This window comes from Cyanistes caeruleus, chromosome 9, assembly GCF_971803275.1.
Source record: "Cyanistes caeruleus chromosome 9, bCyaCae1.hap1.1, whole genome shotgun sequence".
In the NCBI taxonomy this organism is placed as follows: Eukaryota; Metazoa; Chordata; class Aves; order Passeriformes; family Paridae; genus Cyanistes; species Cyanistes caeruleus.
This window is the reverse complement of record NC_141709.1, coordinates 19465123-19492311: the sequence shown is the minus strand read 5'-3', so window position 1 is coordinate 19492311 and position 27189 is coordinate 19465123. Positions and strand designations below refer to the sequence as shown.

Sequence of the window (27189 nt, the reverse complement as noted above, 5' to 3'; positions counted from 1 at the left end):
AATAGATTCTCATCTGCAGCAAAGCATTTTCCCTTACATTTATGGGTGTAAATTTATATGTGATTATTTAAAAAAATAATTTAGATGGCGCTTTTGTCATTACAGAGTACTGAAATGAAGCCTCATTGGCTATACTTAAAGAAGCACGATAAAACCATCAGTAGATGTAAAGTACAGGCCCTATGCCTTCAAGCTCTAAAGCCCTTCACCTTACTCTACATTGAACAGTCAAGAAAACACAGATAGTCCTTGTTTACACAAAGTATTTTCCCAGAATGGCAGAAGTTCTCTTCGGGAGGATGTTATAGGAAGACCTTCCTTTGCACACCCTTTGTGTCCACCTCCCTGTCAGCAATGCTGAGAACAGACATAAAATTGCACAGACACAAAACTGGCTGCACAGGGAAACAAACTGTGAGAAGAGGAAGAAAAAAAATAAAAGGCTTAAAATAGACTTTGGCAACTACAAGTGGCATGAACCTAAAACCTGTTCTCTCCAGTGAGTTTCTTCATACTATTGAGATGATTCTATGGATGGATCTGGCATACATTGAGTGATTTCTATAATTCTCTATTTTCCCTCAAATCCTCTCTGTTGCACACACAGAATGACGGTTTCCAAGTGGGAAAACTTCAACTTAGCTTCAACGTTTACTGAACCCAGGCTTTCAGTGTCAGGCTTGACCCAATGGCTTAGTTTTAAGAGAGCTGATTTGACCTGTCTATTCTTTGTATCTGGTGACAACCCTGGGCACATGGGATACATGACTGATGGTTTGCAACAAAACAGCTATTACTTGGTGTGAGATTGCTATCATAATTTGAACAAGATTTGCATTTCACTGCAGATAAGGGGGAGTCTGGGAGTAGGCAGGTGATGGTGTCAACAGCAGGAGTGTGGGAACAAGACCAAACACAGGGAAGGCAATCTTTATAGCAATCTCCTAATGCTGAAGGAGTAAGAATATGGAACTTGCAACCCCACAGCCTAAGCACTTCTCCCTTTCCCAAAAACTCTTTAGAAAGGACAGAAGAAAGAGAATCTCCCAATCAATTTCAAATGTCTCCCCCCTATCTAGACTCTCAGATACAGTGATATGGCACTACAGACTGAATGAAGAAATGATGCTAATTTAATTTTTTTTCAGTAATTCAGAACTGCTGGCTCAACAAAAAAAATTGTCTTTTTAATATTTTCCTTAGGAAAAAAATCAAGTTTCATAACACAATGTTCATATAAATTAAGTAAGCTTAGAAGTATATCATATCTTAAAAAAATTAAAAGTCTATGAGTTTATATTAACTAAATAGTCAATAAACAGAGGAAAAAGACCCTAACAATATTGGCAGCAACAAGCCAATAGCACTGTGGATCAAATTCTTTCATACATATGCACACACTGCTCTCATAGCTCTCTTCTGATGTACAGAATGACTGGAGGAGTACAGTATCATTCAGTAAAGTGAGGATGACAAAATCTGTCAAAGGAAAGATGTTAGAAGTAAAGGTAAGTTCCAGAAAAGTATCAACAGAGTACATGTTTTGTTTATCCATCAAATGACCCTACAAGATGGAGGATTATTCTGTTTAGGTTCCAATGCGTTTTTCTGGATAGGCTGGAAGGGATGTTTATGTTTTCAAAACTCAACAATCTCTGTTGAAGCATCATTAAAACAAAAACCCAAACCAAACCAAACTCAGATTAGTGCCAAGCAATCTTCAGGGAGGAGAAAATGAGTATGATTGAAGTTGAGATTTGAAAAAACAAATCTGTGTGTCGATAAATATAGTGATCAGGACTAGCGAGAGGTGTCAGACAGAAAAACCTGCTGCAATGTTTGTTGCTGCCAGCACACCAAAAATAAAGCCTAGGAGAGCTTGTTGGAAAATTGTTAGGAAAATTTGCAGAGCACTACACATTGATAAAGTTTTTATCTTCAAAAGTGTATGATTTGGGTGGACAACAAGAAACAACACAAGAATCCTACACTGAACATTCCTATGGCAAGATAAGCTGCTTGTATCTGCAGAAGTGCAAGATCACAAATGCTGTATTCTTCTCTACCACATGCTGTCTTTTCATGGTATCAGTTTTGTCAGGGATGAAGTGAGTTTAGGAGGTTCCTGTCCCTTCCCTAACACATGCTCCTGCCTTCCCCCATTTCTACAGGCACACACCCTTGTGTTTAGACTGGTAGTTGTTTAGCAGGGAAAGAGACAGCAAAGTGGCTTGGATTAAACTCCTCTCTCCCTTACTATCTTCTCCTCCTAAGGCTTACAGCTCCCTTAAAGCAAAGGCATGGGAATAACCATATGGGCAAAAATAAGCAAATGGCACAGACAAGGAACTTCACATCCAAACCTCACTCCTCAGAAAACTGAAATCTCAGTCTCATCTTGTGAGTACAGACCTTGGTATTGAATTAGGAAGCATCATCAGACTTTTAATCACTGTTTACTTTAATTAAGTGTATGGTACTAATGTATTCAGATAGTAAATGCCAGACTAAACAACACAAGTAATGGCATTTGGGCTACCTCTGAGAAAATCTGCATCAGTATCTAAAAAGCATAGCTACCTCTGTCTTGCTTTCCTCATTCCTATGGAAAGGGCTGCAGAAATGGGACAGACACAGGCAAGCTCATACTTAACTCCTTGACTACTCAAGGCTACCAAGAATTAAATAAAGACAATATTTTAAAAGTCAAAACACATATAAGAAGCCATCACATTGCCAAATTAAGGTGGGGAAAGTTACTGCATTATGAAGAGTGAGGAAATAAGTAAGATTTTACAACATACATCAGGAGATGAAATGTAGGAATAGTCTCGGCAAAAATAAGGAAAAGGACTGAAAATTTGCTGTGCTGAAAGGAAGAGAAGAAGAAGAGCTGGATATCAAATTTATAGGTCCTTTGAGCTCTTGAGTGAGGAATTTGGAGAAGGTAAAATGTCATCATCAGTCTCAGCTGACTTGCTATTCTACTGCCAGATGGGACCATTATCATCTGATTGAATTATAATCATGTCAAAACTCTACTTGGATCCAGGAATTAGCTTTCAGGAAAACCCTGAGTCAAGGTAGAGCTTTCCTGCCTTTGTGATCTGTAGAACACATGATCTGAAATGGGATTTAAATATCTGTCTTTGGCTCTCTGAAACACATTAGTATGAACATTTGTTACTCTTGGTAACTCCTGTGTGGCTTATCTCTGTATGTTCCTTCTCTTTTTGTTTCTTTGTAATAGGCAAGTTGGTCACCTAAAAGGAATAGGTTAGTTTAATATTTTAACTATTAAATTAAATGCAACTATTTAACTAATAGTTTAAAATATGATCTTTTTTTACTCACTTGCAGTTCTTGCAAAAGGAGAGGTGAGAGGAGATTAATTTTGGAATTACTTGAAAATAAGTAAAAAGCAAAAAGCTCAGCAAAGCAAAAAGTCAAATGTCTGGTTTAGACCATATGCAAATTTTAGATAACATTTCAAAACTAAAGGCATATTTGGTCTTGTCTCAGGCAAATGATTTTCCTAAAATACAAACTTATTTCAAAGAGCAATGGGATCTGACTTAAAAACTCGTGCAGTTCTTGACAAATTATCTTTAAAAAAAAATAGTAAGCCTGTAGAATTTGTTGTTATCATCTATCTTATCAAATATTCAATTGTAAAACTTTTCAATTGTGAATAAAAAGGTTAAAGGAGACGATGCTGAAGGATACCTTCTGGGCTCATTCACTCAATTCTTCATAGTGTTTCAGAAGCTGAGGAGGCAGTTACAGAAACTGCATTTATTCCAAGAAAAATCTTTGGAACAACAATTCTGGTGTTAATTCCCAACAGGACACAAGACATTTTACTGCTGCTGGCATGTCTTTCTCTTTGAAGGAGCAGAAGTCAGACTCCTGACATACAAAGCAATTAGATCACCCAATCAGGAATAGCTCAGCTTTAATTTTAATTTTTAGCAGACTAAGGGCAATTCTAACAGAATTCCTCAGAAAGTTGCATTGGTATCCACAGCCCTTTTACATTCATTGCTACGAGAATTTATGCAGGTAAGTTTGCAGCATCAAGAAGCTGTGAGTTATCTCTCTGTGTCACACACATATTCACTACAATTGGATAATTATTCCCTTTTTTCTTTTTTTTAAGAATTAACAAGTGTAGTTATGCAAGTCTTGCATCATTCTCATATAGTTTTCCTGGAAGGAATGCCTGGAGCTGTTCATGAGCTACCCAGCACAGTATCCCACTGCTGCTTCCCGACGTATCTGGTATGAACAGCTCTGTATCATTGTGCTGTCACAAAAAGGCACAATACAGCTTTCCAGCAGAAAAGCACTTCCTTTAGCATGTCACAGTTTACCACTGTCTAATCTAAAATTTATTATAATTTATTTTGAATACAAGTATTTCTGTATATTCAAGCTGTATGTGCTTATATCTTCAGTGTGTAAATCACAGGCAGTGTAGAAAACTGAACATATTCTCATTAAGGGAAAGCTCAGCTACAAATAAGTTATCCCAGTGAAAACACTTTTATCTGCTAATGCCTTATAATCATAAAGAATAAGGAAATAATTCTCCTCAGATGGGATTTCCAAGATGAGATTTATAAAAGGGTGCCTAACTCCCCTAGATATTACAGCCTACAACAACAAATACAGGCTTAGAGTGTGTTTCATTTACAGATAAAAGCAGAAGAGGCTGGATGTAGCTTTCATTTCCAGAAGAGCTTTGTTGTGGTTACTCTGCTGACTAGAAACTGTGATTCCCTGCAACATTTAGCCCTTGAGAAAAAGAAGCAGGAGACAAATCATGTGAGGAGTGGTAGGGAATAGCAAAAGATTGAACAATTCTTCGAGCTTGAACATGTTTCACTATATTACCATCTCTGTTTGGCCAGGTGGTAGTTGAAACACATTAAATGAAAAGCTATGTGGGAGTGTAACACTATGCTACAGTTGCACTTTGTGCATACACTTCTTATCTCTTTAGGAACTTATTCCAGATGTTTCAGGAGAGGAAAATAAAACAATTATCTTGGTCATGTGTTAAGATAAGCTCTCAGCAGGTCTGGAAAATGTTTTAATCTGGCTTTCCAGCTCCTTCAGCAAATTCCCTATAGCATTAATTTTCTGAAACTGTTTATATCCCATTTTATTTTCTCTGCTATTTGATGTGTGGAGAGAATTCAGTGAACATGATAATAAAAACACATCAATATTAAGTGGAAAACGCTTTTTAGTGTTTTACTTCAGTAAAATATGGCAGTAGACTGTTGGAACTCCTATACATAATTAAGGAAAAGCTTATGATTTTAATTAATAACTTTCTCCTGATATATAGACTATAAATTGAAGTTTTACATTAAGAACATTTACTTAAAATCCTTATGGCAAAATACGATTTCAGCATCATCAATATAACATCAATATTTATCAGCCTAGGTAGGTAGAATTCTGCTTGTTAAGTCAAGGATAGAAGGAAACATTAAATCTCAAGAGATGCTTTAAAAGTAAGTGGAAATTGAATCAGTTATTTTAGTTTTCCTGTGGAAATCAACAATCCACACAGAGCCTGGGTGAATCCAAACAGATGAGCAGTGAATCTACAGGACAACACATATCACCAGTTCCTTATAGGGAGCTGTTAGAAGAAAAAAATGTTATTCAAAATGCAATGCAGAGCACAGCAAGGCAGTGAGGGAAGGGGAAGGGGAAGGGGAAGGGGAAGGGGAAGGGGAAGGGGAAGGGGAAGGGGAAGGGGAAGGGGAAGGGGAAGGGGAAGGGGAAGGGGAAGGGGAAGGGGAAGGGGAAGGGGAAGGGGAAGGGGAAGGAATGTTGCATTATCTCTAACGTATTCATAGGTTTTGCCTGTAATTCTCAGATCTCCAGGTCCATTCATTGATCACTTAATGAATACCTGGCATCTCTTGCTACACTGCTTGCCACAGACAACCTGTCTGTGGTCAGCACACACAGTACCAGGACTCAGGGTCATTTCTACCTCTTTTGCTTTTGTTTGTTCAGTTGTACTGATAAACTCACATTTCCAATGTTAAGTAGCTGCTATAAGCTCAGTACCATCACATGACATATGATGCCACAAATCTTGCTGAATTGTCCTCTTTTCTTCAGTCTAGGGCCTTTTCAGACATTTTTTCTAGCCATCCTGATTTCATTACAGCAAATGTCATATCTCCTTTAGCTTAGAATTTCCCAGTCACAGAACTCAGGCAGCTACTTTAATGTACTGTTAAATTTTTAAAAATACTTTCACGTTATACATCCATTCGCTTTTTAAGAGTAATTTCAAAATACTGTTATGTCCTGACCAATTTTATTAGTACTTCTCCCCCCTTTCCTATGATCAAAATTAACATCTGTACAAAGAATACACCCTCTCTTTTAGAGGATTACTTTTCATCTTGAATCATGCATAGAATATGCCTTCTAAATCTATCTAGTGTAAATAATGTGTAAAATAATCAAAGCATCATCATGACCTGACAGCAGAAGCCTTTTGATGAATAGGGTTTTATGTAGGATTATCATATGACATTTCCAAACTACATTATATTTGAGTCATATACTATTGCATTAAATTCTTCTATCATGCTGGATTTGTACATTTAGCAAGTTATCAGCGTTCTCCTTTGTGGACAGATTTTTACAGCAATTGCAATCTAAAGCAGAAGTAGTACAAAAGAAAGCAGTGCAGAGGAAGGATATTCTACTAATGAAGAATCAGATGTTGTTCTCATTACGTTGTGTTATTTATTCTACTGTTTAGTTCTGACAGTGTTATTGGATTTTTTCAGTACACCAGATGCTAATAGAGTCCCTAAATGTTATATTTTAGAATGCTGGATATGCTGAAGAAAACAGTGCTGTAACTACATACCAGCTAAGTTGCAAGAAGTCCCTTTTGTCTCCCATCACTACATGCCATTCACAACAGTCAAATTCTCTTCATCCTACAGTTTCTCTGCAAGTGACCTAAAACCGCAGCACTTTCCCCAAAATTCATCAACTAGTGTGAATGATGCCTTGAGAGTACATGTACTGCAGCAAGTGACAGCCAACTGGGTGACAGCCACGCCTTCATTCCAAATGCAATCACATACCTTAAAAAGTACATAGTTTAGTAGAGAGAGGCTTTTGTGCCAGAGCAAACACGGAGACTCATCTGGTTTTTGGCACCCATAAAAAATTCAATTCATTGAATTCCTCAGTTTGTATCAAGAATGAAGCTGAAACATCAGTACAGAGAATGACACTACAAGATGATAGGACAGGACAGGAGAGGAAAAGCCTCTCCTGAGGAGAAAAAGAGGAAATAGGATAAGGAGAAATAGTCCTTGTTCTTAATTGCTAATTGATTGTCCCAGCTTTCTGTAAGACATAATGGTGGTGATGGCCATCTACCAAGAGCATTAAGCAATGTTAGCTTACAGTTGCAAAAATAAAAAAGCCTATTTTTGATAGAGAAGTCTTTCATAGAACAGGTGCAAAACACCTCAAACACTCATGCAGCTTCAAAGGAGTGCTTTAGCATATCTTGGATTAAGGGTGCAAGTAAGGTAAGAAGAGTAGTCCAAGAAAAAGGTAACACATGAGATACAGAAATGCAAGAGGACAAATGATGGAACAATAGGACTGAAAGGAAGAAAATACTTATATAACAAAGACAAGTAAGTGGAGGAAAAAGAGAGTGTTAGAACAGTAGGAGGGGAAGAAGAAAAAAAAAAAATACGCTTTAGCATGTTCTTCTCTCTTCCCAGACTCAGCTCTACCATCCCATCTTGGGCTGACTCACCCAAGCTCACAAGACCCCTTTATTTACCACTGGTATGGAGCAGTGTACACCAAAAAACAGATTTTTTACAAACTGATTTCCCGCAGACAAAATCATTCCAGTACTTCATCTCCTTTGAAGAAATTACTCATTTAAACAGCAGAGTGGAGGAGAAGGAGGAAGAATGGAGAAGTGGTGAGGAAGAACAGGAGAGAGGTGCGATGGCAAAGACCATATGGCTATAGAGACTAATGCAGGCCTCACTAGTGTCCCCAGGGCTGGTGGTCATCCATACCCAAAAGACAGCAAGGCTAAGATCCAATTCCCACTTCCTACTATGCACCAGAGATGCAGTGATATGGTGTTGTTCAGCCAATGAACTCCCCATGCAAACCCTCTCATCAGTCTAATACAGTTCAGAATTCTAACCTCTACTGTGGTTTAAAATATATTACTTTTCCACCCAAAATACTATGCAAATTCCTAATTAAAGTAACACACTTGACCTTCTCTGCCCTCAACTAATACTCTGCATACAGAAAAAGAATATTTTTAAAAAAATAAAAATAAAAAAAAATTAAAAAAATAAAATAAAATAAAATAAAATAAAATAAAATAAAATAAAATAAAATAAAATAAAATAAAATAAAATAAAATAAAATAAAATAAAATAAAATAAAATAAAATAAAATAAAATAAATCAATAGCTCTAAAACAGAATTATCTCCATTTACCCTTTCTTTATCAAGAACTAAGTCTCTAGAGGTTCCTTCCAACCTTTCGCATTCTTTGAACTAACTCAAAGAATCCTGGCCTCTGATGGAGCTTAATTGCTTATCACAGTCTAAGATCTAATGGAAATAGCCTAGTATAAAATAATATGGTTCAATTGATATCAGAAAGAAGAGCATTGCTTAAGAACTTAAAACAATTTGGCTGCTAAATCCCCTGTATATTCTCATCATATCCACCATATCCAAAGATAACTGACAATTTACCAAGTGCTAAATTCTATCTGAATTAATCCAGAATAGTGAAGATTGTTTTTCAACATTCTGCTCTAGCAATTATTTCTGTAGCCAGGTTTTGGGTGAGAAAATGTGGTTCTAGGTTTTTTTACTTTCGGCAATAAATATAATCCATATAACATTATACCCTGAAAACATGGCAAAGAGAAAATCTCCCTTCTTAATAAATATGAGTTGATTGAAGTATTTCCTGTTCAAATGAGTATAATCATGCCTCAGTTTGGAATACTTTTGTATCACAAGTGATAACAAAAATATTTGGATGAATACAGTAATGAAGAGGTTAAATCTGACTGTAATTAGATTTTGGTATGCATGGTCATGTGGCTAATAGTAAATTTTCCTTGATTAACTGATCCTGTTTGTTAAGAGCTCCTATTAACATTAGCACACTCTATGTCGGCTGTGGAGACACACCATGGACCAGTGCAAGATTAATGAAGGCAGGTACGCATGCTGATTAGAATGTGGCAGTTTAATAAACTCTTCTAACATTAAATTATTTAATGCATTCATGCTCATGTAGGCTATTCAATGGTCAGCTTGACCACCTATGTGTTAATATTGGGAATTGAAATGCAGAGGATGGAAGAAATATAGCAGTGGATGAGGTAATTAGCTCTCATGTCTGATAAATGGGGCAATACCTATGTGTATACATGTTTTAGCACATCACAAATGGTGCTTTCATTAACTGGAATCTCTTGCTGAAAATTTTCTGAACGTTTAGTTTGATTTTGATCCCATAAACAATTCAGCTAACTACTATAGCCAGAGCCTGTTTAATATTTGAAGCAAATCTATAGCGAGCTATAGTGATAAAACACATTGTTAAAATATAACACAAAAATTATCTCTGAAGCTTTGAAGTCATTTCGATGTTCTTCCAGTGTACTGCTTTGCAAGAAAGATAATGTTTAATAAACATTACCTGAAAAGTTACATTCTATGGGCTGACTCATGTTTTATCTTGTGTATTCCTCTCCCAAGTGTCACTAACAAGTGGTTGTTACCTTTGCAGGAAATTCGTGGGCAAAGATTTCAAGCCAAACAGTTGCTCTCCAAGCAGTACCAGCATCATCTGTGTACTTGGGTTACATTCCATCTACTTGTGGGGCAACACATGTCTCATATACTGTATCAATTCACATTCAAAGCAACAGAAACCAAAGGCAAGGTTTTGATGTAGGGTGTGGGTCACCTAATGTGATGCATTTTGCTTTCAGTGGCATCCAAAACACATCAGTAGGAGAACTGAGGACTAGCCTGGTAGTCCTTCTGCTCAACCTCTTTTGCTGGCATTTGAATCTCTTTTCAGATCATTTAGCAAATCTAAATAAATGACAGAAATGGCTGATGGGCTTCAATTCAACACAATGTCCAGCTTCAAAATCCTTAACAAAATATAACCTTGCTAAAGCACTTTGGTGAATGAGCACTTTACTTATTGACTGTGGTCTCTGTCCATTCATTTACAGTAAGCCACTCATTTCAAATAGCTTTTCTAACATTTTAAAGATTAAAATGTTATAAAATGAATAGCTTTAGTACTGATCAGCCACGTAAGTGCATATTACTAGAATTTAATTAGCTAAGCTATTACGTCATTCCCAATAGTACAGTGTGACAACATTGATGAAAAAGCCCCATCACTCCAGGCTTAGGAATCTTTCCTAAACATAGACTACTCAACAGAATTGGGGTGGAAACTGCACCTTTCCTGATAAATTCTGGGTTCTATCACTGCAAAAGATTTTAAAAAATCAATGTATTGAAGGTGTAGCTGAGACAGAGAGACATCCATAAAATGTAGGCAGCACTTAAAGGCAAAAAAAGTCAGATGTTGTTAGTCTGCTTATGCTTAAGTCATCTGAAAGATTCATAGCATAGCTGTAAAAGAAGAAAAAGGAAAAAAGGTAAACAAAAAAATCCAAACCAAACCAAACAAAGGAAAAAAAAAAGACAGGACTTCAGAAAATAAATTGTTCTAAAAGAATGCTTTAGCTGAATCATGCTTGAAAGCATGATGGAGACATGTAAGCAATGAGCAGAAAGCAATGAGTTTGTGTAAGGTCAGAGCAGTCTAGAGACTGTCCTGGCAATGCTGCTACACAGAGCTTGGTGATAAGAATAGAGGAACTCTTTCTGGTTGCCTGTGTTTTCTATGTGCAGTCACAACAGGATTTTATCAACAAAAAAGATTACTTCACAGAATTACCCATCTCAGTTTCTTCCCTAATTGGAGCTATTAGATTATCCTGTTTCTATCTTTCTTCTTGGATCAACTAGAGTGAAACCATTTTTCATCTGCAACCACTTTAAAAATAAATTTAGTAATAGTAAAATAAGAAAAAATATGTCACACCCTTTATTCTAAGGGAACAGACCTCATTAACTTCCTTCCCTCACCTTGCAATGCAATATTTAATTTAAAAATCTGCCTTTTCTGACTTGGATCTCAGGCGGTCGTACTGGATTTCATCTGGTTTCACTGCGTGTCCCATGCTGTTCCTCTGGGCGGTGTCTGCTCCTTGAGACTGGTGCTCTGCTGCATGCCAAATGGTACTCACAGTGTGCCTGGAAAAGACTGCTAATCATCGGGTAGAGGCAAGAAGACTGGCAGTAAAAGAAGAGCATACAGATCCATTCCAAACCAAAGACAGGAAATTAATGATTTGAGGGGACAGGATCAAGGAGAAAAGCACCAATAAAAATAAAGAAAAGTAAAGCTGTATTGGAAGAGATGAAGATAATGTGAAAGCAACATAAGGAAAATGAGGTGGAGGCAAAGTCATAAAAGGAGGATTCACATGTTTGCAAGCTTTGACTTAATCCCTAGCAGTAGCTCCTGAGCACTTGCTGGAATATATGATTATATGACGTGGTAGAGAGGAATTCTAAGATGGGGAAGATGCCATTTCAATTAAAGGGAACTTTCCCAAAAAATCCTTTAAAAGAGTCTGTGTGAATATTAAGCAAGATCTGTGGGTGCTGGTAGATCACAGAGGCCCGTGTCTTTGAGGTCGTGTGCCACATGATGCACGGATGAGCATCCTGAAGTTTGATCACCTGGCCTGTTTTGACAGATCTGGAGATAAGGATAGATGATTCTAATACATGGCAGGATTAACAGGAGGCATTGTCAGCTAACTGCCTACATCTTCCTAAGCGGCTTCCTTTAGCTTGTAAAGGCTTTGACAGTTGGCATTCTCAGATGCAGATTTCTAGAACAGAACTGAAAGGTGTGTGGTATTGTATTCTCTGACAAGCCTAGGATTCTGAATATCACAAAGACACAAGGACTGCATTGCATTAGGTAATTTTCCGAAGTTGCTGTACTTATTCCTGTGCTTGTCTAATCCTCTCTTCTCGCTCCTCTATAATCTCTCCAGGTCCCCCTCCAATGCCCTTCCAATTACAGTTCCATGCTGCCCATCATGTCGTCAGTTGGGAGATACTAGGTTTGGATTAGCACTAAATTCCCTTAAGTCTCTCAAAGTCTCCACCTGGGTATGAAGTAAGCCTGAAACTTTAATTATATCTGCCCAGCTGATACAAGTTTTTGCTTCCTAGCTAGACATTTGTGTTTCAGGAGACCAGACCAGTTAGCATATATCTTCTGAGCATGAACTAGCAACAAATCTGAAAGAAAAGCACCCTGAACAAATCAACTAATACTGTACAGTATTTTTAGTCTTGAACTGTAGTGGTTTTCTAAGCAAATGGCACATTTTTCACAAGTAGTTGCTGCACAAACAGCTCTTAACATAAATGACGTTGAAGTCTTCTTACTTCAAATGGTCAGTGAAATCAAGCAAATCATGATTTTGGCTAAGTTGCCAAAATTCTTACATCTACAGATGTATTGATTAGCTAAATCCTACCGAGAAAGATACAGGGGCAGTTAAGTGAGTTCAAGTTTTGCCTTCCTCCAGAGTACACTTATGGCCACTCCACAGGCACTGCTGAGGAACATAAGCCAATGTATATCATGTTCCATTTCCAGCATTTCCTCAGTTGTGCTGTGCTCTGCTTGTATTATTTCCAAGAGCTGTTTTGAATCAACACAGACTTTGGAAAGATAAGACTCTCTTTTACTATTTCAGAAATAGAATCTCTTTAATTTTCTCTTCTAGTATCAAAAATAGTAAAAGGGTTTATTATGTGTCAGGAAGTCTTCACAGCCTATCTGTGACTAATCTGACTTAATCATCAATATAACTGAAATACTTTTAATAACAATAAAACAGTGCAAATCAGTAAAGTCACATACAAAATCAAAAATATAACTGCATTGCAGTGCCCTAACATAACTAAAACCAGAGAAATATAGTCCAATACTTTTGTCTCTAATTTCTTTTAAAACCCACTCAGGAATACCAGGATAGAAATGAAATATTGGCTTGTTTTGTCTGATGGTGCCTCTCATCTCTCTTTACGTGAAACTACCTGGGTCAGATGGATAAATAATTTGCCTACTAATGGCTCATGCCCTTGCTTTATTAATCTGTTTGACTTTAAGAGTAGGTTTTTGAGGTCGAGACTACAAGGGAAGCCACTTAAACAGAATACTCTTTGTTGTCATACAAGTAGTTATGATGTGGTGGTACCTTCCCCCCCACTTATCCTGGAGAAAATGCAACATTTGATTAGGAAACAATATCTGTGCAGTTACCTAAAAAGTACTCTTACCCATTCCATCCCACAGGTCCTAATAGGAAAAGGATGGAGGTTCATGGGGATGTCTCTGGTGCAGGGACGGAGGATGAGTCTTGGATTCAACCACGTGGCCTCAAAGCTTGTGTCTGTAGAGGCATTTATCGGTGCAAGGTGGATATGTAAGGTCCTGCTGTAGACTAAGAGCAGTTAGGAAAAACATGACAAGCATTTTATCTTGCTTATTCCTTCCTGAGGGATGCTGGGTGCACAGCCAATAGAGGCCAGACTTTCCACAACAACATAGTTCAAAAAGTAATTTTTGAACCAGAAGATTTTGAGAATTACTTTAATGCACTTTATATATTTAGATTTGTAAAGATATACAGTGCAATATAGAGGTTTAGGCCAGACAGCTACCACTAGAAGTAATGGCTGTTCCACCTCTGAATTCCCAGGTGTAATACAGAAAATTACCTCCAACTATCAAATTTAACTGATTTTACTTGTAATTTTATAATCTCAATTTTTTCATAGGCTGCTTCATACTTTTTTAAGCTATTTCAATACCCAGATGAGTATTATGCCCTTGTATGTAAGGACTCCTCATGGAATGAATTCAATTGGTAACTTTGAAGAATATACAAATAGATAGATAGATAGATAGATAGATAGATAGATAGATTGACAGATAGATAGACAAACTTATATTATTTATAAAAAACCCTCTAGCTTAAAGGAGTAGTGCTGTTGCAAACTCAAGTAAGGTTAAAGAATGTGGGAAAAAAGGTGGCTCATGGCAGCAAGTGCGGCAGGACTTAACACTCATATCTTAATTCATTCCCTTAAATTCAGGTTTTGCAATATGGATTTAAATTATGTAAGTACATTACTAATTTTTCCCCCAGGAAATAATCGCTTCAGTCTACAACCGAGGTAGATGGTGCTCAACAAAGGAACAGGGCAGTTATTCAGTATTTTTGTTATTCTCACTGTTCAGAGAGTGGTCCTCCATCTTCGTCATTTCATACTCGCTTAAAAATGTATTTTACAGAGCAGAGAATTTTCATTTACTTGTGGGATAGACTATTGCACTCCATGGCATAGTATCTGAATAATTCTCAAACATTAATGAATTTATTTTCAGAACAACCCTTTGGTTCATTTAATTGTAAACTATTTTACAAGTGGGAAGCTGAGGCACAGAGCTAATAAGGTTAAAAATATCTGTTCATCCTGGGTTCTTCTGAGATGCCTAACGCTGTTTCTCCTTACTATTCAGCATCATGCAACACCGTATTTGTTCAAGTGTACTTCCTATTGACCTATTGTGGTTATGAAGTACTTCACTAAATCAGAGCATACCTCTGTGGGGTAATGAAAACACACTTCTTCTGGGTCAGCTGACACAAGTGTAATCCTGTTGCCATTGGCAGCAACAAGGGTTGGGTTTAAATTCATGGGAATTACAACAAAAACTCATGCCATCAAAATGAACCAGGAGGTAATTACACTAAGTTTTGTAAGGCTAAAACAAGAAACCTAATCCTCCCACTTGGCAAAGCAGCAGTTTAACAACCCATATTTTCATTAAAGATAGAACAGCAAACTATGCCCATGTAGACAAGTAGGGAATGACTAATTTACAAAACTATGGCTTTTACACTCTTTTTCTCCAGGAGCTGTGGTGGGGTCAGCAGGCTGCTTTCCCTCCAGCTCCTGCTTTGAAATGAGCTGTTCCTGCTGGGTAAGGCTTAGCTCAGGCTGGACAGGTGAGGAGCACCCGGCCCATGGCCCACGCTGAGCCTCACCTAGCTGATGGCACAGTTTGCTCCAGCACTCCATCTCTGGGAACACTGCACAGTGTACTGACAACTAACACACTTCCTTGGAGAGCCTTTCTTTCATATGAGCACTCCAGGGCTGGGAGCTCTGGCTGTAAGAGACAGTGACCATTTTCTCCCCTTCCCTCCCTGCCCACACAGACAAGGAGTAGGCCTAAGCTTTTCTACACAGGCTCAGGAATGGTCCTCCACTTTCTAGGATCTGTCCTTTGAGGACACAAGTCCCTGATAGCAGAAATTACATTCAAACACAAAAAAGCTACCATGTGCAAAACCCAGTATGTCTCAGGCTAGAAACAGCCTGCAGCAGAACTGTCTCACCTTTGCTCTTCCTCCTGGCCTTCTCTGTCTCCAGCCAAAGATAAATATCAGGGTTTCACTGCTACTGTAGACCTCAGTTAATCTGATTTTTTAGTAAAAGATTTCTCCATCTGAAAAAACATGAGATTAGGATCCAGTTCTCCAGGACAACTAACAATCACCAGCTTTCTTTACTGATTTGCATTTCCTGTCCTTGTCTCTTGGGAATCTTCCTTGCATTTACTATTCTTCACCCCAGCCTCATCATTTCAACCTTTTCCTACCATTTTCTCCCAGTTCCCATGCAGAATTTACCAAATTACATTTCCTAGCCTCTTCATATTGAAATGAAATGAGGTCTCAGGATACAGAAGAAGTCACTGAGATAACCGGAAGGTTAATTATTACTCTAAGTTTTGGCGCTGAAGAGCCTAAATGTACCAGCACATTTTGGGGCTGGCAGCATCACTAGAGGAAAGGTCTGCTGTGCTTCAGCACCTCTGGGGAAGGAAGGAGTGAAGAAGGGAAGGGAAGGGAAGGGAAGGGAAGGGAAGGGAAGGGAAGGGAAGGGAAGGGAAGGGAAGGGAAGGGAAGGGAAGGGAAGGGAAGGGAAGGGAAGGGAAGGGAAGGGAAGGGAAGGGAAGGGAAGGGAAGGGAAGGGAAGGGAAGGGAAGGGAAGGGAAGGGAAGGGAAGGGAAGGGAAGGGAAGGGAAGGGAAGGGAAGGGAAGGGAAGGGAAGGGAAGGGAAGGGAAGGGAAGGGAAGGGAAGGGAAGGGAAGGGAAGGGAAGGGAAGGGAAGGGAAGGGAAGGGAAGGGAAGGGAAGGGAAGGGAAGGGAAGGGAAGGGATATTGATATACTCTAGGGGTGCAACCCCCACACTCAGTGATGCAATCCAGAAGTGAGAGATTAAATCTTGCCAGAGAAAAAAATTTAAAAAATCCACAAAATTGACAAATTTAGCTGCTGAACTTTAACAACCCTCCCTGGAGCAAACAAGCAAAAACTGACTGAATTTTTAATAGCAGCTGATTAGTTAGCCAAACTTTCACATTTCCTTCCTGACAACACTAAAAGCTGTGCCCTGACATGCTTATCACTGCTGCCAAATAGCAAGTCCTTGTTCTTGCATGGAAGCTCCAGTGATTCTCAGTAACACAATAACTTAAAGTAATGAATACAGACAAAGCACTGTTTCCCTTATTGAACAGCAGAAAAATTTCAGCAAAATTCTAAAACAAAATGGAATTTTTCAATCTAAATATTTCAACTAGCATCTAAAAGGGGTCTTCTAATGGGTTCTTGCTGTCTAGGTTGTGGCTAAGATAGTAAGACTGTAAGATAGTAAGATAGTAAGACTGCCAAACATGTGTTTCTAGCAAATAGATGGATGGCCAGACAAAGATATATGTTTTACACCCTTATGAGCCATGTGGCCAGAGAAGAAACATTGAAACTTGAATTTTGTCTCACACTACAAGTATTCACTTGTCATCAGTCCACTATGGGGGGATGATGCTGTGAGAGAACACCTGTCTACACCAATTTCTTGTTCTCTTCCATCCATAATTATATATCCCTGGGAAAAAGATTCTGAATTTCATACCACAGGCACCTCCAAGTAATTATTTCACTCTAAAATTACTTTAGAAGTATTTTGTGGAGGTTTCTTTAATTTTTCTGCTTTAAAGAAGGCAATATACTTTAATAATCATGTGTTGAAAATTTTTATTAAACCCTCTATAAATTTAGGAAAATATTTTAAAAGGGTTTTTTTTTTAATATTGAAAACCACCTTCTTTAACAAAAAAGCTCACTCTTAGTCATTCAGCACCTGACATGTCAAAACATGAGAATGAGCGTGCAGTGTTAAGGCTAAAAGGGGCAGCTCTCACTGTGACAGATTAGTTTCAGCAACACCAAGAGCCACAACAGAAAAGCTTCTTGCATCTACTTGCATGATTCGTATACTTAGCTTACCAACCTTACAGCTCAGGAATTGCTTCTTCTGTGGTCTGTACAAAACCAAATAGAATCAGGGGATCATGCCCTCATGAAGTATCTGGACTGTATAATAGCAATAATTATAGAGCAGTATTATTAACAATCAGCCTACATTTTTCACTGTGACAGATTCAGTGCACTATGGAATCCAACTTTTAATTGAAAAATAGTCAAACTATAGCATTGCTGCTTGCAAAGATAAACTTTTCATTTGTACATGGATGCAGTCTTGTCTCAGTCTAACGCAACAGCTTTGAGGAAGATTGCCCTCATCTGTCTCAACTGTTTGTTATTTGCTAAACATAACACCTCAAATCTCCCTGAGACTAGAGAGCAAACTTGAGAGAATCTCAGCCTATGTTTTACTTAGCGTGGAATAACTGCTTCCTTCAAGCATGATTTAAAACAGCCCAGAAGGATTCTCTTTGGATCCCAGGAACTAACATGCCAAAAATCACTGTTGGAAAACTGGGTATGTACTCTGAAGCGTGAGATGAAAATAAAAGTAATTTATATTTAAAAGACTGAGGTATCATATAGAAGGTTTATTTATACAGAAAATAGTCACTATGACACATTGTTCTATGCTGTGCTTAAAAATTCCCAAATTCAGATATCATAACCTTTCATTTGCATAGACACTAAAATGTGATGTGCCCTTTTATATGCCCTAAGATACAGATAAATTAATGCTGCCATAGTGGATCTCTTATTACTTTCTAGGTAAAAACAGTAACTTCAACTCTAGCTCTTAGTTAGGGGGCAGTCGACAAATTACATCTCATCAGATGATCAGATGATCTCAGCTGAGATCTGATTTTGCAAAAGGGAACCACATGTGAGAAACAACTGCTAAGGTTGCATGATGTGATTATTGGTAACAGTTAAATCTGCATTAAGAGATACATATCAATCTAGAAAATTTATCACAGAAAGAAAAATTCAGGCACAAAAAATGTAATACATTAAATTAGTTAAATTACAAAGATAATGTTTGAAATTTTTGCTTAATCTCCTCTTTTTGAAATGGAGGACTGCAGCTAACAAGGATTCAATATTTGTGTACAATTAGAAATACTGCCAACTTCATCCAAGGGCTGTTGGAATGTCCTCACAGACAGATCTCCATAAAGCTTTCTCCCTGCAATGAATGTTAACTACATACATATCTGATCTTCTCAAGTTAAGTAAAAATGAGACAAAAATGGGAAAAAAACATCCTGATTGAAATAGAAATGTTCATCTTTCTTTGTTTCTGTGAAATTTTTGATGTATACTGAGCACGAACACCTCAAACAATCACCCAAAGTTCTGCCCAGTAAATTACTGAAAGAATAGCCATATATTTAGGTGGAATTAGGAAAACTGACAGAGGAATTCTTTGTGCAATAACTTTGATAGTAAGTGCTCCTTGTATTGGGTCTGGCAGAGACAAGACCACTTTCCCCATAGCAGCTCTCCCTGAGCCTCTGAGCTTTGTACGGGTAGCTAGAAAGGCGTTGATAACACACCAGTGTTTTGCCTTCTGCTGAGCAGTGCTGGCACAGCACCAGAGCTGTCTCTCCAACATTCCCACCTCACCTGCAGGCAGGAGTTGGGCAAGATCTTGGGAGCAGACACAGGCAGGACAGCTGACCCAAACTGAACAAAGGCATATTCCATACCATTTATTGCTCAGCAATAAAAGCAATGAAAGCTAAGAGAGAAAAAGTTGGGGAGGCACCCGATATTATGATATTTCTCTTCTGGAGCAAACACTATGTGTACTGAAGCCCTACTTCCTGGGAAGGGTCTGGACATCACCTGCTGATTGAAAGTAGAGAATGAATCTTTTGTTTTCCTCTGCTTCTGCACATGGTCTTTCTTTTGCTTTATTAAACTGCCTTTATCTTGACATGGGAGGTTTTTTTCCATCTTATTTTCTCCTTTCTTATTTTCTTCCACCCTGTCCTACTGAGGAGGGGAGTGATAGAGTGGCTTGGAGGGCACCTGGCATCTAGCCAAGGTCAACCCACCACACTCCTCCAGATGTCATCCTGGAGAAAGCAGTGCACATCTATCTCGCATATTTGTCTCTGGGACAGGTGGCAATAAATTTCTACTTCTCTGCTTTAATTTTGATAGTCAGACAGGCAGACAGGCATTCATTTCACAGTAGATTCCTTTTTGTCAGCATTTCAGAATATTAGCTCTTCCACACACAGTCTTCCTAAAACTGAATCTTAGTTCAAATTTCATGAACACCAGCAGTTGGTTCACATAAAGGTCAGTTTATAAGTTAAATTTCCTAAGTTTCATCATTCTCCTTTTATTGATTCACTTTAGCCATACTGAGAAGATCCAAGCTTACTCCTGCTTCACCACAAAATGTTTTGGATGTTACACAGTGGGGAAATGTAACAAGTCCGAACTGATCAGTATGTGAAAACATGTTAAGGTAACTTATGTGGAAAATTGGACTAATGCTGCTTTTACAGCTGAAGTCCACTAAAGTACAAGGAAAAAAAGAGTGACATTCCAATGAGACATGCAATCCTACTAATTATCATGAATCAGGGTGGAGGAACTTCTGTTACTATTTAATAGATCATGGCTGTTTTTCACAGTCCTAGATAATCTTGCATGGATGCTAATTTAACATTCAGAATAAAGTAAGATCTTTAATGTTTAAACAAAACAATTAATATTTACATAGAAAAGTTATGTTTCTTTTAATAGGTCAGTAGTAATACACAATGAAAATTGCTTTTTCAGTATTTGATACTGGACTGTAATACTGCTAATGTCACTAAAAGTGTAATTTTAAAAACACCTGAAGTAACATTTGCAATAACAGTCTAAATATATTTACAATGGACTTACAGGTTTACCTAGGATCCAGACATGAGATTTCTAAGTAATACAGATGTTTTCTGAGTGGAGGCTTAAAGAACAGTTGCACTGCAGCCACCTTAAAGGATCCAACACTTAAGGGAGTGTTAGTTTACTTGTGTCCCATTATATTGCAATCTCCCATGTGGATATCCCTTATGTTAATTACCAGAGCAGCAGCCAATGTCATCACTCATCAGTGGTGGCTCAGTGCCAAAAGTTTTTGCTATGGTTCTTGAATTTCTGCTTACTATGTTACTGAAAAGGATCCTTGCTACTACTTCAATATGCACAGTGAATACCTTTTTCTTGCAGATACCTCAGCTATTTTCTAACTCCTACAAAACATCTGTGCAACTACTGCAGAATACTTCAGGTGCTGACAGACTATCAAAAGGGACATGCTAGAAGAAATCAGAAACATCATCACCAAGCAAGAAAAGGGTCACAAAAATCCAGATAAATTTTTTCATGTAAATGGTGAGAGGAAAAGTACAATAAGTACTGAGAGTACAGAATAGACATGAATGGGATGATAACAGAAGAGCATAAAATGAACATGGGGAGAGGTTAGTGAAAGAAAGGAACTGGATTTGAGCTGTGCTCCCTACACATGAGTTTGGCTACTACTGAAGCCAGCAGAGGGGATTAGACAATGTCTTTTGCTATGAGGGGCAGTCAAGCCTCTGCCAAGCCTAGACAACTTTTACAAGGAACAGAAGGTGTTGAGTTCCCCTTAGACACATGCACTGATTCTCTTTCTTCTGGAAAAATGCAAGGTTTCCTTGAGGAGTGGCAGGAAAAGGAAATGTCTTCTACAACCAGAAAGCAGAAGAAAGGCACAGGATTCTCAAACAGCTGCAAACAGCTCTCCCAGCTCACTTGGTTATGACATTGCCAGGAGGTGAACAAGAAAAGCATGTGCTGTAACTACAACATTTCAAAAGCCATTCAATGAAAAATAGTCCACTGGCTCCTATCATGCATGCCAATATTATAGTGAAATTGTACTTGCACTATAATTGTACTTACACTGTACCTTTAAGAAACGGGTGATGTCTATTTTTTTATACTGAACCTAAAACCAATCTCCTTTACAAACTAAAAATTCTCATGAAAAGTCTGATTCTTTTTCTTATTCAATACAGCACATTAGCAATCATTAAAAAAGTATAGACTTAAAGCAGTATTGCTGATCAAATATAATATATTGCATTAGAAATAAATTCTGTATTAAAATAGGGACTTTTACTAAAGAATTACTTTTTTTTTTTCAAATAAATTACTGGAACTTTTGCATTATGAAAGCTCTCAGGCAAAATTAATGGTTTTGTTTTGCAAATTAATTTAGATATTAAAAAATCATATTTTCAACCAAGATCTCAGTTACTCAGATTAAATATTAACCAAAAGCTGTCTTCTGCTTAAATAGAATTTAGCCTTTGAAGTGTTTTTATTAATCTCTTCTGATGTAGGTGCTTGAAATTCTATGAAAGTGCTGCTGCTACCAGTTCTGTGCATCACTTACTGTAATTTATTTTCAGAACATAATTCTATTTATAAATGAAAATCCTATTAAAAGAAGACAAGAAAAATTAGTCCTAGACTTTGCATTGGTAGAGTAGAAACAAAATGAGCGGCCTAACCTGAAGTGACATTTACAAATTACCTGTTAATTTAAACTGGGTTGAAGGATGACAGAGTTTAGTCGGACTGACAGGAAGTACCGAAGGAATGACAGTTGGGCCTGTAGTGGCCATAAAGCTCCCATAGCAAGCACATTTATCTGTCTCTCTGGGAAAACCTTCCCTTGTAGTAAATAATATATTTGTAAAAATATTTACTTCGTGGCAGCCCAGTGACTGAACATTTCATGGAGCTGTACTCCTCCCCCACTCCCTCACTGCCATCCCCTCCTTTTAATTCTCATTTTTACCAAGGATAAGAGCTTTAAGATGGCCACCTGCCCTTAGTCACATGGTTGATTCATCACCACCCCCCTAAAGCTAAACCACATGATTTTCTTAATGAAAATGAGACAAGAAGTGACAAGGCTTGTATCCTTTAGTTGCTTCAGGATAACATTCATGCCCTGAGACCAGTTCCTTTGTTCACTAGACATTCTTTGAACAGACACGATTTCGTATCAAGGCCATGCAGTGCCAAATATTTATAAAGATAATAATAGCTGCTCTCACTCCACTTACAAATAGCACAGAGAAGACTCAGAACAAAGTGCTGAGAGTCTTGTTATTTATTCACTTCTGAAAACCAAAATGTTTTCTGAAGGAAAGGCCCCAGTGTCTTACACTAAATACTTTCCATGTGTACAAACTTCTACAATATATTTAAGCTACAAATGGGATATTTGAGAATCTTAAAATAATCTAGTGACAATTATTTAGGAATCTGTCCCTCTTATGACAAACAACAAAGGACCATACCAGACAGCTACTCTAACTCTTTCCTGCAGGGGAGCACCGCATGCATGTGGAGACACATACATGCCAGCACGTATGCAGGCCATTGTAAGGCTAACTCAGCTCACACACAAAATGCTTAATGAAAAACACTTCAATACTTTTAAAGAGCAAGCTGTATTTTATGTACACATAGAAATGACTGAACATAAATTTAAAATGTTATACCATGGTTTAGGGATCTCACAACACAGCATCTCCTGGGCCAGGCTGCCATGGTCTGCCCCTCATCCAAGCACCTCTTGTAGCCCAAGGGTGATGTTAGACCCACACTCTGGTTACCCCTGGGGGACACAACCTGTTCTGATATAATGCAGCTGGGTACAATTATAAATGTGTCTCTATATTCACAAGAAAAAAATGTTGTATAAATCCCTCTGCCTCCATGAACATGAGTATATTTATAGATACAAAACAAATGGTACGTGGAGACTGTGTTTATGTTCCAGAGCAAAGGCATGAATTCCCACAACCTCTTCCAACAAAATTCAGAAGCCATTGTTTTAATGCCATTTCCACAAACCTTGCTTTGGAAATTGACAGTCAAAACACAGAAATGTCAACCATAACCAAGCCTGCAACGCCAAACAAGCTCAGGGTTTCTGTAGGTTGGTGTGGAAGACTTGCCAGCAGGTCTCTTGCAGCAGACATTTTAAATGTAATTCATTTCTGATTTTTAATCTTAGCATGGAACCCTGATTTTTTTACTTTTTAAATAATGGTTTGACAGGGATGTAATTTTACACCTACTGTACAAAAGATTTTCCTTATTTAATAGCAGAATATAAATTCTGGAAGCAAAAAAAAAGATCTTATTATTATGGAAGAATAGTAAAATAAGATCTACAGTACCATTATTTTTTTAAATTAGACATTGTACCTCAGTCAAGAGATCCAAATATAGACTGTGCTCTGGCCTGTAGTACACCATTGATGAAAAACGGTTCTCAAATTCTACTTAAAGAGTCCAAGAGGACACAATTAATATTTTTATTTCTCTCAGGAAAAAGAGAGCTCCTGCAATATAAATATAAATGCTTTGAAACTCTACTGATAGTGGAAGAAAGTAACAAAAAAGCGTGAAATTTTAAAAAAAAAAAAAAGAAAACTGAGTTACATTTGATGTGCTAGCCACAGACTTCCTCCCTCACTAAAACTGGTTATGGTTCACCTTCCTCACAGAAAGGAGAAATGACCAGTGGGAGTATCCAACTACAGAGTAAGAAAGACCTTTACTTTGGAGATGTTCAATACAATGAGGAGAAACGTAACCCTGTCTCCAGGTTGTCTCTATGATAGAGAGAGCTTTCATGTGTCTTGATGCATCTTTCATATATCTTTAGAGAGACTGTCTTCCATTTAGATTTGGAGGCAGAACTAATATACAACATTTTATTAATTCTCTCCCACACATCTTTGCCCAGAAAACCGTGAATACCTCTTTGACCAATCACAATTATTTATCCCAGTTTATTAAGTGTCCCCGTACTGTAAGACTGATATTCTTGCCCTTATACAGTGTATCAAGGACGTATGATAATGGTAACGATCAAAGTCATTTTAACACTGCACAAAGGCTAGGATGTCAATGCCATTTCTTCATTAGAAAAAATGTACTATTGATTATTAAATAGAGATAGCTAGAAATGAAGAAATGAATAGGCAGATTACCCAACTACCAATTACCTGCAAAGACTTAGTCAGGTATTTGGGATGCAAATTAGTTACATGTGGTTCTGAAGCTAAACTTGTTCAGTATTCAGCACCATTATTTTGATTGGTTGTATTACAGGAGAAGGAATTTAGAGCTATAGTTGTACCAAATGGAAAGAAAGAGGTTATTTTTTAGTTTAGTCATGTCTACTTTCAAACCATCACATGAAAAGTTCTCTCAGAACTAGTCCAATGAGCTGCAGCAAACAGAGATAATACTCATTGTGCCTTGGGAGTCATTATGTGTTAGTCAGTAACTGAATAACATCAAATACTCTACTGGAAGAGTTTGGCCTCTTCCAAGTGTCTAAATGCTACTCTGGCACCCCTGAGGCTCCAACCACAGGGTTCACACTGTATGTACTTACCTCATATGATCTCTGTCTGGAGAATCTCCCTAGTGTTTGTACAATCAAAACATCAAATTGCTTTCTACACATGCAAAAAAAGGTACAATTCACTGCTGTACTGCTGGAGTTTATGCTTACAACTGCAGAAATTCATACCTTTCCCTTCGCTTTTTTTTTCTTTTTCTTCATTCTTTTTTTTTTTTTTTTTCATTACCTGCCTTCTATTGAATTTTAGAAGAGTTAATTCTGATGCCCTGGCAGAAAAAAATAAGATCTACAAGGCACTTTGCAGCTCAGATTGCTGCTTCAGGAGGTCATGTCACTAGATATGAAGTATTTTATGTAGGACTCCAACCAGCATTCTGAGTTCCCTGGTTCCTGTTACCACAGGAAAATGGGTGCCAGCAATAAGTCACATGTCTGTATGATGGCAGAAGACCTTCCTATTCTCTGTTTGCTAAATAGTCAATTATCTTTTGAAAACACTCCCAAATGGTTTTTAAAATTTTATTCCACATCCAAAAAAATATCACCGCAAACCTAATGCGTGCAGCTGATGTACCTCCTCAGAGTCCTTCATTTGCAGAGAGAATATACATTATTGGAATCCTGCCTTCTGTCCCTCTGGTAACTGAGCATCACAATGCTGATCATTCAGAGCAAAGGAGAATGGTTTGCATGTCATCCTAAAACCCTTCTAGCTTTGGCACAGCTATAGGACTTGAAGGAGGAATTAATTCAGAGAAATCCTTTGGTCTGAATCTCACGGCCAGCTTAGACCTTATAAAAAGAGGTGCAAGCAGGAAAATTGTATTCCTTTCAATTCTGCATCTCTTAGTGATGAGACCTCTTGAGGAGCATTACAGTGTTCTCAGGCTGCCAGGTAGACATCAGGTAAAACCAGGAAGCTCTTTTTTTCTTATTGGAATCACAGTCTGAGCATAAAAGTGATTTAGATGCTTAAACACATTCTCTAAGCACCACTGGGATTCTTGAAAATCACTGTTCTGGTGCAATACCTTCACAAAAGCCCCCAAATTTCTGCTGGTAGCAAGGCTGAAAACTGCTTAAACATTACCATGTAAGCAGTTTGGTGCCTGATCCACACCTGGACCTGACAGCCTTCAAAAATTAGGCACCTGTCCATCACCTCAAAAGAGTTCATCAGATAGCTGTCTGTACAGCACTGCCCAGCCCACACAGCAAGCTGGAGGCTCTGTGTTGCTGCCACTCAGCCTAGTAAATCTAGACATTGCTGTAATAGTTAGGACATGCTGTCGATTCCCCTGTGTGATTTGCAGTAATGACTGAACTCAGGTCTCCCTCCTCCCAGGACCCTCATAAGATAAGATCCTCAGAGGCAAGTCTTTGTCAGCAGTGCTCATTGAGGCCATTCTATTATCTTCAAATTGCTTAAATATTCTTTGGGCAAAGAAAGAGGAGGGATGTGTTCAGGCTGGCAGCTAGAACAACCCCTAAGAAACCCAGTTATTCATTACTGCACACCAAGTTTCCCCTGTATCATTCTCATCATGCCACACAGCAGCCTTTTACTGGAGCCACAAGACACAAGAGCCAAGCAGAAGCATCAGGAGGGAGGCACAGAAGGAACAGGACAGCAAGACACACTCTGCATAACAAGAGTAAGGTTGTCAGCTGCATACCTACACTGGCCATCCCAACCAAAGGCAGTGACATCTCAGATATGCGTGGAAACTTAAGGAATGAAGAGGATAGGGAACACTTTCCTTTAGAAGCCATAAAACCTACAAACCAGTGTTGAAATTTCACTTGTAAACATCCTGCCTTAATCAATCATAGATGAACTGCCCAAGAAATACATAAAAGAAAGGGAAGGCTATGCAGGAAATAGGGTATCCACAATAATTTGTTGATCATTTGCCATCTTCTCCTTCTACAGAGGCAGCTTGAAAAAATGTGCAGAAGTCCAAAGAATGCACTTCTAGGAGTATGGGGTAGTTTTTCAATCTACTATTCATAAAATCTAAGGCAGTATCTGCCAGAAGTAAAACTTCTTTCTTTCAAAGGTTCTTTTAAATAATGCAGAGTTCTTTCCCCTCTTTACTTAGACGAGGCTCAGATTGATGGATTTGCTGATTTCCAGAGGAATCTTTTGG

General features: G+C 38.0%; 1 protein-coding gene across 2 annotated transcripts in view; it reads right to left on the bottom strand.

Annotated features, from left to right (window-relative positions):
* Window positions 1–17700, bottom strand: part of LOC111932828 (uncharacterized) — a 316058-nt gene extending 298358 nt beyond the window's left edge. The window contains exons 1-3 of one of the 2 annotated variants that reach the window (XM_086841536.1): window positions 17618–17700; window positions 15657–15766; window positions 13528–13640 (exon numbers count right to left, since the gene is read on the bottom strand). The gene's annotated coding sequence lies outside the window, so the exon portion shown is untranslated. Of the gene's footprint in view, window positions 1–13527; window positions 13692–15656; window positions 15767–17617 lie in introns of those variants that run through there. The other variant, XM_086841534.1, reaches the window with a different exon arrangement.
* Between the last annotated feature and the right edge of the window lie 9489 nt (window positions 17701–27189).